Here is a 13,207-nt window from a genome sequence, read left to right as displayed (position 1 = left end):
TATGCTCCTTCCACCTTGCACGCAGGCAACACAACGGCGATCAAGTTTGTCACGAATAATCGCCATCGATGAATTTTGGGCCAGGGTATACGAACCAGAACTGAAACGTCAGTCCGCGGAGTGGCGACATTATGGATCACCAAAGAGGCAGAAGGTCCGTTAGAATCCTTCCCCTGTCGTATTGATTGTGATCGTCTTCCTGGTGCGACAGGTACGACGTGGCGTTCTGCAGAAACGTCCGGATCTTGTGGACAGTGCAATAATCCTGCACGACAATGCAAAACCACATAAAGCAGAGTGTGTAGGGCATCTACTGCGACGTTGGAGATGAGAAGAATTGGAGCACCCACCGTACTCTCCTGACATTTCGCCCTGTGACTTTGATATCATTCGAAAGATTAAGGAACCACTACGTGGTAGGCGGTTTGCAAGACGAGAGGACATTTCTAATGCTGTGCGCGAACAGGTGACCCGATTCACACATGGTGCGACAAATGCTGAGGCAGATGGTATTCCGCGTCTCCCACATCGTTTGCAGCGTATGGTGTCAGTAGCAGGGGACTACTTTGAGGGTCCTTAGGCCCAGATTGGTCATGTCAACTTTATGTGTACTGTATTGCCATCCTTTTGCACCGGGAAGGCCATATTGCCCTGTATACTACCGTAATAAATTAGTGTGTTACAATATTTCAGTGCTATTCATTGTCCACACATGTAGTTAACACCTTGTCCTTTCGTCTGTATATGTCATATTTTCCAACCGGACTGGTATCTTCAAGAAAAAGAATAGTTACCATGACTTTTGTCCCAACCCTCGTATATAAATTATATAATTTCTTACAAAACCATTCTTGAGATATTTATAACCGGATCGGGTATCTGAACACGTTTAAATGCTGATGTGAACGCCACCATTGCCATACTCGAATTATAACAACAATATAAATTCATACTATAGCAATACGGGTTGACATTTACAATCAGATTAGGTATCTGATCATGTTAAGAGTATATACGGAATTCAAAGCTATCACTGCCGTTCTCAGTCCGACTCCCTGGCTAAATGATTAGCGTGATGGCCTTTGGTCACAGGGGTCCCGGGATCGATTCCCGGCAGGGTCGGGAATTTTAAACACAATTGGTTACTTTCTCTGGCACAGAGGCTGGGTGTACGTGACGTCTTCGTCATCATTTCATCCTCATCATGACGCTCAGGTCGCCTACGGGAGTCAAATCGAAAGACCTGCACCTGGCGAGCCGAACATATCCTCGTACACTCCCGGCACTAAAAGTCACACGCCATTTCATTACTGCCGTTCTCCAAATTAAATTCAACCACGAAGATATTTCGATGTTAACTTTCTTTCATGCTGTGCCTTCTGCATTCTTCTTCGCTTTTCTGGAAGTAGAGATACCAGCTAGATTAATATGTAATCATCCATAGTTACATTTTAAAGCTGTGTGCTAAGCGTCGACAATGTAAAAGGCTTCTTTCTCCGAAATCGAGGGAAAACAGTTGGAAAATGCAGCGATGGTATGAGTTTGTTTACACGGTAAAAGTCGTGCCTCACCTTCGGAAAATCTTAGGAGGATTTCCGTGGTTTCCCATTTTCACCACCTACGCAAATGCGGAAGCTATACCTTAATTAAGGGTGGGTACCACTGGAACTCTCTCTCACCATCACTGGATACCTTAAGAAGTAAGTGCGAAATTAAAGAACTAATGAAATGCACAGACAAAGAATAATTGAAAATGGTTTATGAAGATAGTTGCTACAGACTATTGCCACTTTTATAATAGCATGCGTTGCACATTGATAATAGAGCTACGCTTTTTTGGTGTACTGGAGTAGTACACAATCATAGCATGGAACCAGCTCTGTAATGTAAACAGGAACATACAACATTCATAAGACTTCCAACATTGCCAGATTATATGTTACTGGTAAAACTCAGTAAGAGAGTATACGAACAACGCCAACTACTATAGCAAACTAACAAGATCACTTCGTTTTTCCGTAGCGTAATGGTTAGTAACTCCTGCCCTTGGGGGTCCGAGTTTGATTCCTGGTGCTGCCAGAAATTTAAGAATGGCGGGAGCGCTGGTGTATGGTTGAAATGGCACAGGCAGCTTACCTCTATTCGGGGCGTGCCTCAAAGAGTTTCACCATCTGAGGGTGAGAACATGATTTTAATTTATTGACCTATAAATTAACCGGTATTTAAAGGCTTTCTGAAACACACAGTTTACAATACTCTCTACAAGGTTCTGTGACACAAAAATGTTAATCTTACTTCGTGTAGAAATTGCATGTCTTCACTTCTATGACATTATCAAACCGCTCCTTCCTATAGACCTTGAAAGGATTCCTCATTAGTTTCTAAAAAGCTTCAAGTTAGAGAAATAAAATGGCACACCATTATATTAATACCTTTGCGCACAAACCATCTATTGGTCAACTTGGCACGTGGATTGATTGCTTTGTCTTGATGGAATACCCAGGACTCCGCGCCAATCACCTCAGAAACTGGTCTACAAGTGGTGTCTGATAGTATGTGGATTTGGTACGGCTTGCTGGGAAGGAGAGACTTGTTTACCTCGTTAACCGAATCCATCCCATACCATGCCGCTTTGCCCCTTTCCTCCTTGTAGTCTCTTATGAAAATATCCACTCTTCTTTCCTGAGGTCATGCTAGTAGTATGGCCAAATATCAGGACCATCCAAACTCAAGATCTCACATTTCTATTTTGTTTTTACCGAGCGCGTTGCCTGCGTGTTTAGGGGCACACAACTGTGAGTTAGCATTCGAGTGTCCGCAGCCCTGATGATGGTTTTCCGTTGTTTCTCATTTTCACCCCAGGCAAATGCTGGGGATGTATCTTAATTAAGGCTACGGCTGCATCCTTCCCACTCCTATTCCTTCCCTATCCCAACGCCGCCATAAGACCAATCTGTGTCGGTGCGAAGTAAAGCAACAAAAAGGAAATATTCTGTCATTCAAGCCACATGCTCTCTAGCTCATTTAACTACGTACTCATTAGGCGTTACCGTCATAAAATGCTAATGATTTTTTTCTTGTATTTCAAAATGTTGCTTTGACTGACCATCTTGGATAATGTAGACTTGTGGACATCGATAGTGGTATCTTGTGAGATTCGTCCCAGCGTAGTTCCACCAGCACTAATCTTCCTAATAACTTGGTCTTATTTGTCTAGGCATCGGCCTCTGTTGACTTAAAATTAACTTCTTTTTTTTCATAATTTCTTTTAACTTCAGGTTATTGTTTACTACAGTAGGTGATCTGACGCTTTTCAATGATAGTTTCTGGGAAGGTAACCCACTTTTATGGGCTGCAGGCCTGCCTAAAGTAGGGCTATTGAGACTTACGACCAACTTTGATCTATCATCTCAATACACTCAAAGTGCACATGGTAGCACACGCTGCACCTGTACTCAAGAAGGATTTTAAATAAAACCGTATTTCTAAGAAGAATCATATCAGTTTTTGACAGTAGTTGGCGATGTAAGTACGTATAATTCTGTTATCGAAGTTTACGAATAATAAATAATGCGGCAATGCTAGGCCTATAGGGCCTATGCCTTATAAACCAGCTTCATGCTGGGATTGTTTTGTACGCCACAACACCGCAAAAACAGAGTGGTCTTAACAGTATGCTACGCATCATAGTTCGAGAGAAAGTTATAAATTGCGGCAGGAATTCGGCTTCAGTTTACTGAAGGATTTCTAGAAAGGACAATTATCCAAAATGCAGGTGTTTTTTTTACTTTAAAAGAGGTTACCTTAGTGGCACAGACCTTTAGTTGTTAACGCTCTGTTCTGAAATAAAGGGCTCGTCCTTGGATGAAGACTGAGTTATTCAAGAGAATTTTAATGCAACTTATTTGTGTCGTTGGCTTTAGGAACGTAGAATACCTTATTTCATATACACCGTATAAAAATTATTATTATTATTATTATTATTATTATTATTATTATTATTATTATTATTATTATTATTATTATTCAACTTCGCTAATCGGCCAACTAGGGACCACTGTCACTTTACATTCTCGCATTTGTTCTTTTTTCGCTTGATCCACATCGTCTTCATTAGCTCACTGTGTTTAGCACAACGTTCTTCTGTCCATTTAGCACCAGTTGCCCGTTTTTCATCCCGGAAAGTCCCAAAAGTCTTGGTGGCTGCTCTGAAAGATTTCGGTCTTGTGCATCTTTTGCTTGTAGGCCCAGTTCTTTAAGATCTTTCTTGACATTAACATACCATGGCATTGCCGTTTTTGGTTTTGAGTCAAATATACTGAAGATACGTTTCGTCCATCGAGAGTCGATCATCCGTCGTGTATGACCGTAGAAGCGAACTCTGCCTTTACGCATTGTGTCCGTGATCTTCTCTATCTTAGAGTATATTTCTTGCCTGGATTTTCTAATGTAGATGCCATTTTTGTAGTTTGGACCAAGTATGGTGTGCAGGATCTTTCTCTCTCTCCTCTCTAAATCCGCAAGCAAACATTTCTCAGCCAGGATAAGGCATTCAGATGCATACAGCGATACTGGTTTGATGACAGTGTTGTAGTGACGAAGTTTTGTGTTCAGGGAAAAGCACTTTTTGTTGTATATGTTGCGGGTGGTGTGGAAAGTGACTTCCATTTTCTTGATTCTTGCTGCTACGGCCTCTTTGTCAAGTCCATTTTGCTGAATCCATTCCCCAAGGTATTTGAATTTACTAACACGGTTTAACGTTCCATATTTGGTGTTTAGTTGTGCCGTATCATCTTTTATATTTGACATTACTTCTGTCTTTTGAAAGGAAATTTGTAAACCTGTTTGTTCTGCTACTTCCTTCAACACATTGATCTGTTCTGTTGCACTTTCGAAATTTTCTGTCATAAGGGCTATATCATCAGCGAACGCTAAGCAATATATTTCCACTCCATTTTTCTTTGTCCCAATCCTTACGGGTTTGTAAAGGTTTCTTTCTTTTAACGTCTTTCGCCACTCCTGTATTACCTTCTCAAGTACGCAGTTGAACAAAAGTGGTGACAGCCCATCTCCCTGTCGAACGCCTGCCTTGATCTCAAAGGGTTCAGAGAGACATCCTTGGAATTTTACTTTGGAATTGGTATTAGTGTTGCCCTTATTATCGCCAGCAGTTTCTCATCGACTCCCATTTCTGCAAGTATGTTAAGCAACACATCACGGTCGATGGAGTCGTATGCCTTCCTGAAGTCTACAAATGTAGATACATAGGTTCGACCTCTCAGCATATGGTATCTTATTATGGTTTTTAGGTTAAGTATTTGTTCTGCACTTGATCGGCCTTTCCGAAAACCTGATTGGTATTCCCCGAGTATTCCCCGAGTTTCCACGGTAATTGTTCACATCTCTTATATTTCCTTTCTTGTGTAAAGGATGGATCAAGGCTAGCTTCCAGTCCTCTTGCAGTTGTTCTTTCTCCCATATATCTACAATGGTTTGGTGTAGAATGCCAATTGCTTCTTCCGGGGCATGTTTCCACAGTTCCGCAATCATGGAGTCTTCACCAGGAGCCTTGTTATTTTTCAGTCTCTTTACGTGGCGTTTGATTTCATCGCAATTTGGTGGAGAAGATGGCAGGTTCTGGCTCACTGGTTTGTTTGTTTTGATGGGGTTGGCTGGTTTTTCACAGTTTAGGAGGTCGTTAAAATACTTAGCTAAGATTTCGCAGTTTCCTTCATTTGATGTTGCAAGAGTTCCATCTTTTCTTACAAAGCAAAGGGAAGGTGCCTTGTATCCTTGTACCTTTTTTTAAAAACTTCTGAAGTATTCACGGGTCTCACCTCTATGAAAGTCTTGCTCAATCTTGTCCAGTAGTTCCTTTTCATACTTGGGTTTCTCACTGCGTATTATTTTTGCTGTTTGTGCTTGTTGTGTTTTGTACATCTTCCAATCTTCTTCTTTTTTCGAGGTGTAATACTTTCTCCAGGCATTCAGACGATCCCCTAAGGTCTTCCCGCAGTTATCGTTCCACCACGTGTGCTTCTTCCTCTTCTTGATTTCGGCCACTCCTTTTGCAGCTTGTCATCTGCTTTCTCGTGCTGTTGAGGTCTTTTTCCACTGGTTGCGTAAGTTCTTTGAATTCATTCTCTCTTTCTCTGAGCATTTTTGTGTCAAAGCGAATTATGGTAGGTTTGTTCTGATTTTTTTTGAGAGGGATTGGCCGAAACTTGATTACTGATACGTGGTGATCTGAGTCTACGTTTATTCCCTTTTTTACAGTAACGTTCATGATTTCCGGACTGTACCTTCGAGATATAGCAACACGGTCTATTTGGAATTCTCCTATTGTTTTGTTAGGGCATCTCCATGTCATCTGTTTTCTCGGTAAGTGACGAAAGTGTGTTGACATCAGTTGGAGGTTGTGGTTATCACATAGTTCAACGAAGCGTTCTCCATTCTTGTTGGTTCTTTTGTGCGCTGGATAGAACCCAACAACTTTCCTGTGTTTCCGTTCACGTCCTACCTGTGCATTAAAATCACCCTTTAAGAACTTGACATGGTGTTTCGGGATTTTCGCTAATCTGGCATCCAGGCCGTTCCAGAATCTATCTGTGCCTTCCAGATCATTTTTGTTTTGTTCATTAGTTGGAGCATGTGCATTGAATATTTGCACAACGCAAGGATAGTGGGCATAACCTATCATTAACAGCTTCAAAATTTGAGACTGACCTAAGGATTCTGGTGTTGACAGCAAAAGCTGTACCGAAGATAGGGGTATTTTGCATTACTCTCTTATGGGATTTGCTTTTGAAGAACAGATACCCTTCAGACTCAAACGTATCTTCGTCAGTGAAGCGAGTTTCTTGCAGAGCCATTACGGCGATTTTATTTTCGTGAAGGGCATTGGTCAGCTGTTTCATCTTACCAGTTTGTATTAGACTGTTTATGTTGAACGTTGCCAGAAAAGTCTTAGATATGGGTTTCAGCTTTCGTGACTGTTCAGGATTTCCAAGACGCTCCGACTCGTCTTTAGCATGATGTTGCATCCCCCCCAGAATCCGAACGGGATGCATGCGTCGCTTGTCGGCGACGGTGGATTTCTTTGAAAAGTTGCCACCTGGGGTATTAACTTCATGTCTTTGTTTTACCATCATGCTTGAGAAGCTTTAGCTTAGCCTGGAGCAAATTGCTCATTCTGAATACAACCAAGGTTGTTAGCCCTGGAGGGCCTCAAGATGTTCTCCGGCTGCGGGCAGGCATTTCCTCCTTACCCGAATCGTTATGGTTTTCCCGCCAATACTCGGGTGGCTGACTGCGGGGGTTTCCCACTGGGCGATGGGTTCGCCACATGCCTACGCCAAATATTATTATTATTATTATTATTATTATTATTATTATTATTATTATTATTATTATTATTATTATTATTATTATTATGGACATTCTAATCACCCATTTGGAATTGAAACTTCGTTTGGGACGACGGTATTAAGACGTAAGGAGTAAAATCGACAATTCTGATAATAAGAATACACATACAGTATTGGAGACAATATACACACGGGACTGATTACTTTCGACGACTCAGCCGACTTGCCCCGAGAATGTTCAACTTTGGAGAGAGTTGTCACAATTTAAAAAACTCACTTTTTAAATTTCCTTTTTCCTCGTTTGAGCTACCCTGCGGGTTAGATGTGGTAGAGCTTTTACCAGATTATTAATTTAGCAACATCTCCCTCGAGGTAGACGTTCACTAAACTGCAACTGAATTTATTGTACATAAATGTTTAATTTATATTTCACAAATCAGTTAAAATGTTCGATATATTACCTACAAAATGAAAATAAAATCAGTTTTAAATCTACATTTATTACAATTTCACGTTAGTGTAGCATAATATATTTTGGTCCAAATGCATTCCTCGGTTATGTCTGTTTAATTCACGAATGTCAAGGCACGGATGAGAGCGATACTGGAGTTTAAACTTCTCAGAAGAAGTGAGTCGAGCACGCAATTCTTAGGTTAAACTACAAAGGTTGTTGTTAATATATTCCATTTCCTCCTTATTACTGCAAACTTCACAGTCAGCATAAATGCAAGTACAATGAAGCAAGTAAATAACAGTTTAAGCTTCCTTTGTGTATAAACTTTCCATAGAATTGAGTTTATAATAGAAGATAGAACAAGTATTCAAGGACTAACCGAAAGTTTACCAAATTCTCAAACTTTACCTTTGGGATTGACGCAAATTACGGCATGCTGTATTTATTTTAAAAAATCAAAATGAAAAAGATTATAATCCATGGAAACATCATTTATTAATTATAAACTTCTTTGTAGACTTTTCTCTGTGATATCACTTATTTAGTTTATGATTATTACAGGGTATAAAAATACAACACAAATTAATGCACCTTAATTTACGTTGGGTTAAAGCGTATTGTATTCTATGAACAGAAATCATTTAAATTTGAAGAGTAATGAAAGGTAACCAGATGCTATTATTTTTGCGCAATGTGAAATATAACCAAGTCAAAGTGATTAACTGTATAGACTCCCATTTCTGTTGCAAAATATTGTTGGTCACTAACTAGGTCCAAGAAGAACTTGATGGATATGGCTAACATATCAATCAATCAATCAATCAATCAATCAATCAATCAATCAATCAATCAATCAATCATGATATGCAAGTAGGACTGTCACTAACAGTTGTCTACCTACTTTTCTTAAATGGTTTCAAGGAACTTGGATGTTTATCGAACATCTCACTTGGTAAATTACGCCAATCGCTATTTCCTCTCCCTATAAATGCTTATTTAGACTACCCAATTTGTACTGTTGAATTCCAAATTTATCTTCAATTCATGATCTTTATTTAAAGAGGACTTGGGTTTAGAAACTCACTTAAAACGTTTCCGTTCACTAATATCAGTCCATACGATCTCTATAGTGACAGTTCAGAACATCTCGCTTAGTCGTGCAGCTCGTCTCCTTGTTCCCAAGTGTTCCTAGCCCAAGGATTGCAACATTTTTGTAACATTATGTTTTTGAAGGAAATCGCCTATAACAAATCGTTGCGCTTTCTTTTGCTTCTTTTCCAATTTTTCGTATCAAACCTGGTAAGGGTCTCATACACTGGAACCATGCTCTTATTGGGTTCTTTCAAGTGACTTATACACCCTCTCCTTTACATCCTTACTATAAACCTTAATTATACTCATAACCGTATGAAGAAAACTGTAACATTTATTTGCAATCTTTTTGATGTGATAACCCCACTGACGATCGTTCCTTGTATTAATACTGCATCACTTACAGCGATCGCTATGACGTACTTTCACTTCATCAACACAGTACTTAAAACTCAGAGGACTTTTCCTCTTAGCGGATCTTACAGCCTGACCGTTCACCTCGTTTATCAACATACCATTGCCTACCGCTCATCTCAAAACATTGTCGAGGTATTTTGGCAGTCGCTCACAATCCTGTTGCTTGCTTATTACTGTACACAGTATAATAAGATCCACAAAATATGTTATCTGTGATTCTAGTTTAAGGGGATAGTCAGTTAAAACATGAAACTTTTCCCCAATTCATCAATTGGTCTTAAATTTTAAACATACGGTACAATTTGTGTGTGTTATTAAAAATACAAACAAATTTACAAATCAACTGATCCAACAGTTTTCGAGATTTTTTGTTTTTGTAAGGGTATTTCTAAAATCATCTTTTAATAGTAAATTACTTTAATATGTTTGAAAAATTGAATACGGTACTGTATCTAATAATATAATCAAACACTCTTACGTAAGATTTCTTGGGCAATTTTTGTGGTGACCTTTAAATTCATTCTCAAAATTCTGAATCTTTTTATGGAAATCACTAAAACATATATTTTTCAATATTTCCTTTAGAATTTTTTTTTTCAAAATGATACACAAGACTGTTAGCACTGTCAGTAGGCGTTATCTGTAAATATTTTATCCAATTTGGAGAATATTTACTACGGAAAAGTTATATTTAAGCGTTCAGTTTCACAAAGTACAGATAAACGCAGTGAAAGTTAAACAACAAAATCGTCCGCTGATCCTTGCTCTAAAATCCACTTGGGCTGTATGTTCTTCCACTTTTTTAATCTTTCTACCTTCCTCAATGTGTATGGCAGTCAATCTGGATGCATGTCTTCTTTTTTCGAATTCTAAACACCGTTTTGCCTTTTTCTTCCTTAGTCGTTCGTCTCTAAGTTCGCTTATTCGCTTCTTATTTGCTGACAGTGGAGTAATCTCTGTTCTTGTTGCTTCTATCAGGTAGCACTGTGAAACAGCTTCTGTCACAGCTAGTTTCAACTTTTTTCTTGGATACAAATACATCCTTTGGTCACTTTAACCAGATTATACTTTGGAGACATTCATTTGCATTTTGAGTCTTTTCAGCAGTATATCTGGAGAGAATTGTATCGGGTGCCAGCCTCTTAAAAACTGATATCTTCCTAACAACCACGGATGGTCTCAGAGCAGAACGGATAGCAGTTTTGTGTGATTTTGGTTGCTCTCCTTTGGCAAGAGCACAATTGAAGAGACAAAAATATTTCTCGCCTTTTGGACACTTTATGAGTTGTGGTTTCTCATCAGTGCCCATACAGTGGTACAGTGTTGCATAGACTGCACACTTCATTCTCATAGTATCTGAAGCATTGTCAACAATGGTTCTTCTATAATAATGAGTCAGCTTTACAATTGTTTCTTCCTTCAAACCTCCATGTGCTTTCCCACCGAGAGTCACGTTTTATGCCTGACTTTCCTTCACAACATTTCTTAATCCTGTCCCAAGTCGTTTCGCAATGTGATTCAAACACTCTTCCTTCACAATTTCTCTGTTGCCGAAAACATTCAGTTTCTGCACGAGAATGTGCGTTTTTCAGTCTCCATCAGAAAACAGAGTACTCTAGCGGAAATATAGCTTTTATGAGCGCTTTCATAACCTCCCCGTAGCTTCCGTTTCTATGAATGAAGATGATCCACTGTAGTTTCGATTGCAGTATGCCAGGTGACCCTCGTACCAAATGAAAATCTGGAGTTTCTTCACCCAAGTCCCACTTCCGGCAGTGCACGAGTGACAATACTTGGACAAAACTTCCCAATCAACCACTAAACCAGTCAAAATGTTAATCACACATCCAACTCCGAAGTTACAGGTAAAACATCTCTTATGTCAACTACCATCGTACCTGACTGAAATGTCAATGACGGATGCACCTGAAAGAACACTATTTTCCTATATATGTGCTTCGCGTACCGGCCTCCTTGATTCTTCCAAAACATGATTGTCAAAATGTTCTCCTTCCCTTACAATATGGTTCAAAAAATTATAGTAATTTTTTTTTGCTAGTTGCTTTACGTCGCACCGACACAGATAGGTCTTATGGCGACGATGGGACAGGAAAGGGCTAGGAGTGGGAAGGAAGCGGCCGTGGCCTTAATTAAGGTACATCCCCAGCATTTGCCTGGTGTGGAAATGAGAAACCACGGAAAATTACAGTAAGTAAATGTGCTCATGATATTCATATTCATGCCTAAATAGAATATTTCCACAGCGGCATATCCCCTACCAAACCTGTTGAAAGATTCAACAATTTTCTTTTGTTATGTCTAACATGCTCTTGTTATTTTGAGTTTTCTGCTTCTGAGAGCAAGTGTAGATTTGATTCAAACATAACCACAGTTTTTACATTTCATAACCACTTTTCCAGAAAATAGGAACCTATTTCTCATATGTGCAGTTACACTCACCTTGAAACATTTACAACACAATGCATTTTTATACAGGGATCTCAGAAACGTCATATCAACAAATATATACTGGCCTTTATCTTCATGTTCAGGTTCATTTGATCCCTTAGACCAGGGCCTCTCAAACGCCCAAAATCTCACGCGTGCAGATAGAGGCGCAAGAGCTCCGTGCACTGTGCATCGCTGCCGCTCGGCATGGCTCGGATCAACGCTTCGTCTCTGGGCTACTCGGCTAAGCTCGGCTCAACTCGCCTATGCTCGGCTCGAGTCAGCTTGGATTTGGAGCGCTACGGCGCAAGTGGGGCAGAGGGAGACAGGCGGAGCGAGCGAGACAGGCGTGAGGAAAGAGAGAGTAAGCGCTATTGCTCCAAATCGAGGAGTGGGGGGTCTGCACTCTGGTCAATCAAGCCAAGTCGTCTCTTGCACCGTGCACAGTGCATGCACCACGCGCATGCACCCTGAGAGGCCCTGCCTTAGACATATTTACTACTACTGCTACGAAAACGTTGTCATTGCTCTCCTGAAGGGAGAGGTGGGCCTCGTAGACGGTGACGCAGTCTCTCAGGCCGGGAGATTTGCTACGGTGAAGGAGATGTGCGGAGAAGATGAGGGGGTGGCGGCCGTGGCCTATACTAGGAATAATTGTCCCGGCATTCGCTTTAGTGTAAGAGAATGGAAAACCACGATAAACCATTTTCAGGACAGCCGGCGATTGGGGCCAGCCGTGAGGCCCAGCCCTGTCCCGTCTCCGGAATGTACAGCCGTAGAGCCACGGTAGAGCCGTGGCCACCCCTCTCTGCTCGGTTGGCCGGTTAGAGTGCAGAGCTGTTGGACTACGGACTAGCCGTGGCCACTTATGGGCCGGGACCCACTCAGCATTTACCGACCATATTTGCTTCCGTACTACTACTACTACTAAAATGTTTTCATTCCTCCCCTGAAGGGGGAGGCGGGCCTCTTAGACGGTGACGCCGTCTCTCAGGCCGGGAGATTTGTTACGGCGAAGGAGATGTGCGGAGAAGGTGAGGAGGTGGGCGGCCGTGGCTTATACTACGAACTGTCCCGGCATTCCCCTTAGTTGCTTCCAAGGACCAAGGGGGATTTTTTCATTCCCCTCCCCGAAGGGGAGGGGCGGGCCACCTAGAAGGTAACGCCTTCTCTCTGGCCAGGAGATTCGGCGGGGTTTGGGGATTTAATAGGTTAGATGAGAGAGGGGGGTGCTTTTAATTTAGTGATGTGGGGGATTGGCCTCTTGGCTAAGGGGGTAGCATCTGCTCTCGTGCTTTTTATTGGTTCTTATCAGATTAGTTACAATGGTTTACATATATTGGATGATTACAGTACAGATTTGCAAGTTTACAAGTTACACAGATTTTAATTAAGAGTATTATTGTTGGTTTGGAGAAGGTGAATCGTT

The sequence above is a fragment of the Anabrus simplex genome, chromosome 1 (genome assembly GCF_040414725.1).
Source record: "Anabrus simplex isolate iqAnaSimp1 chromosome 1, ASM4041472v1, whole genome shotgun sequence".
Lineage (NCBI taxonomy): Eukaryota > Metazoa > Arthropoda > Insecta > Orthoptera > Tettigoniidae > Anabrus > Anabrus simplex.
The sequence above is the reverse complement of the archived record's forward strand: the minus strand, read 5'-3'. Positions refer to the sequence as shown.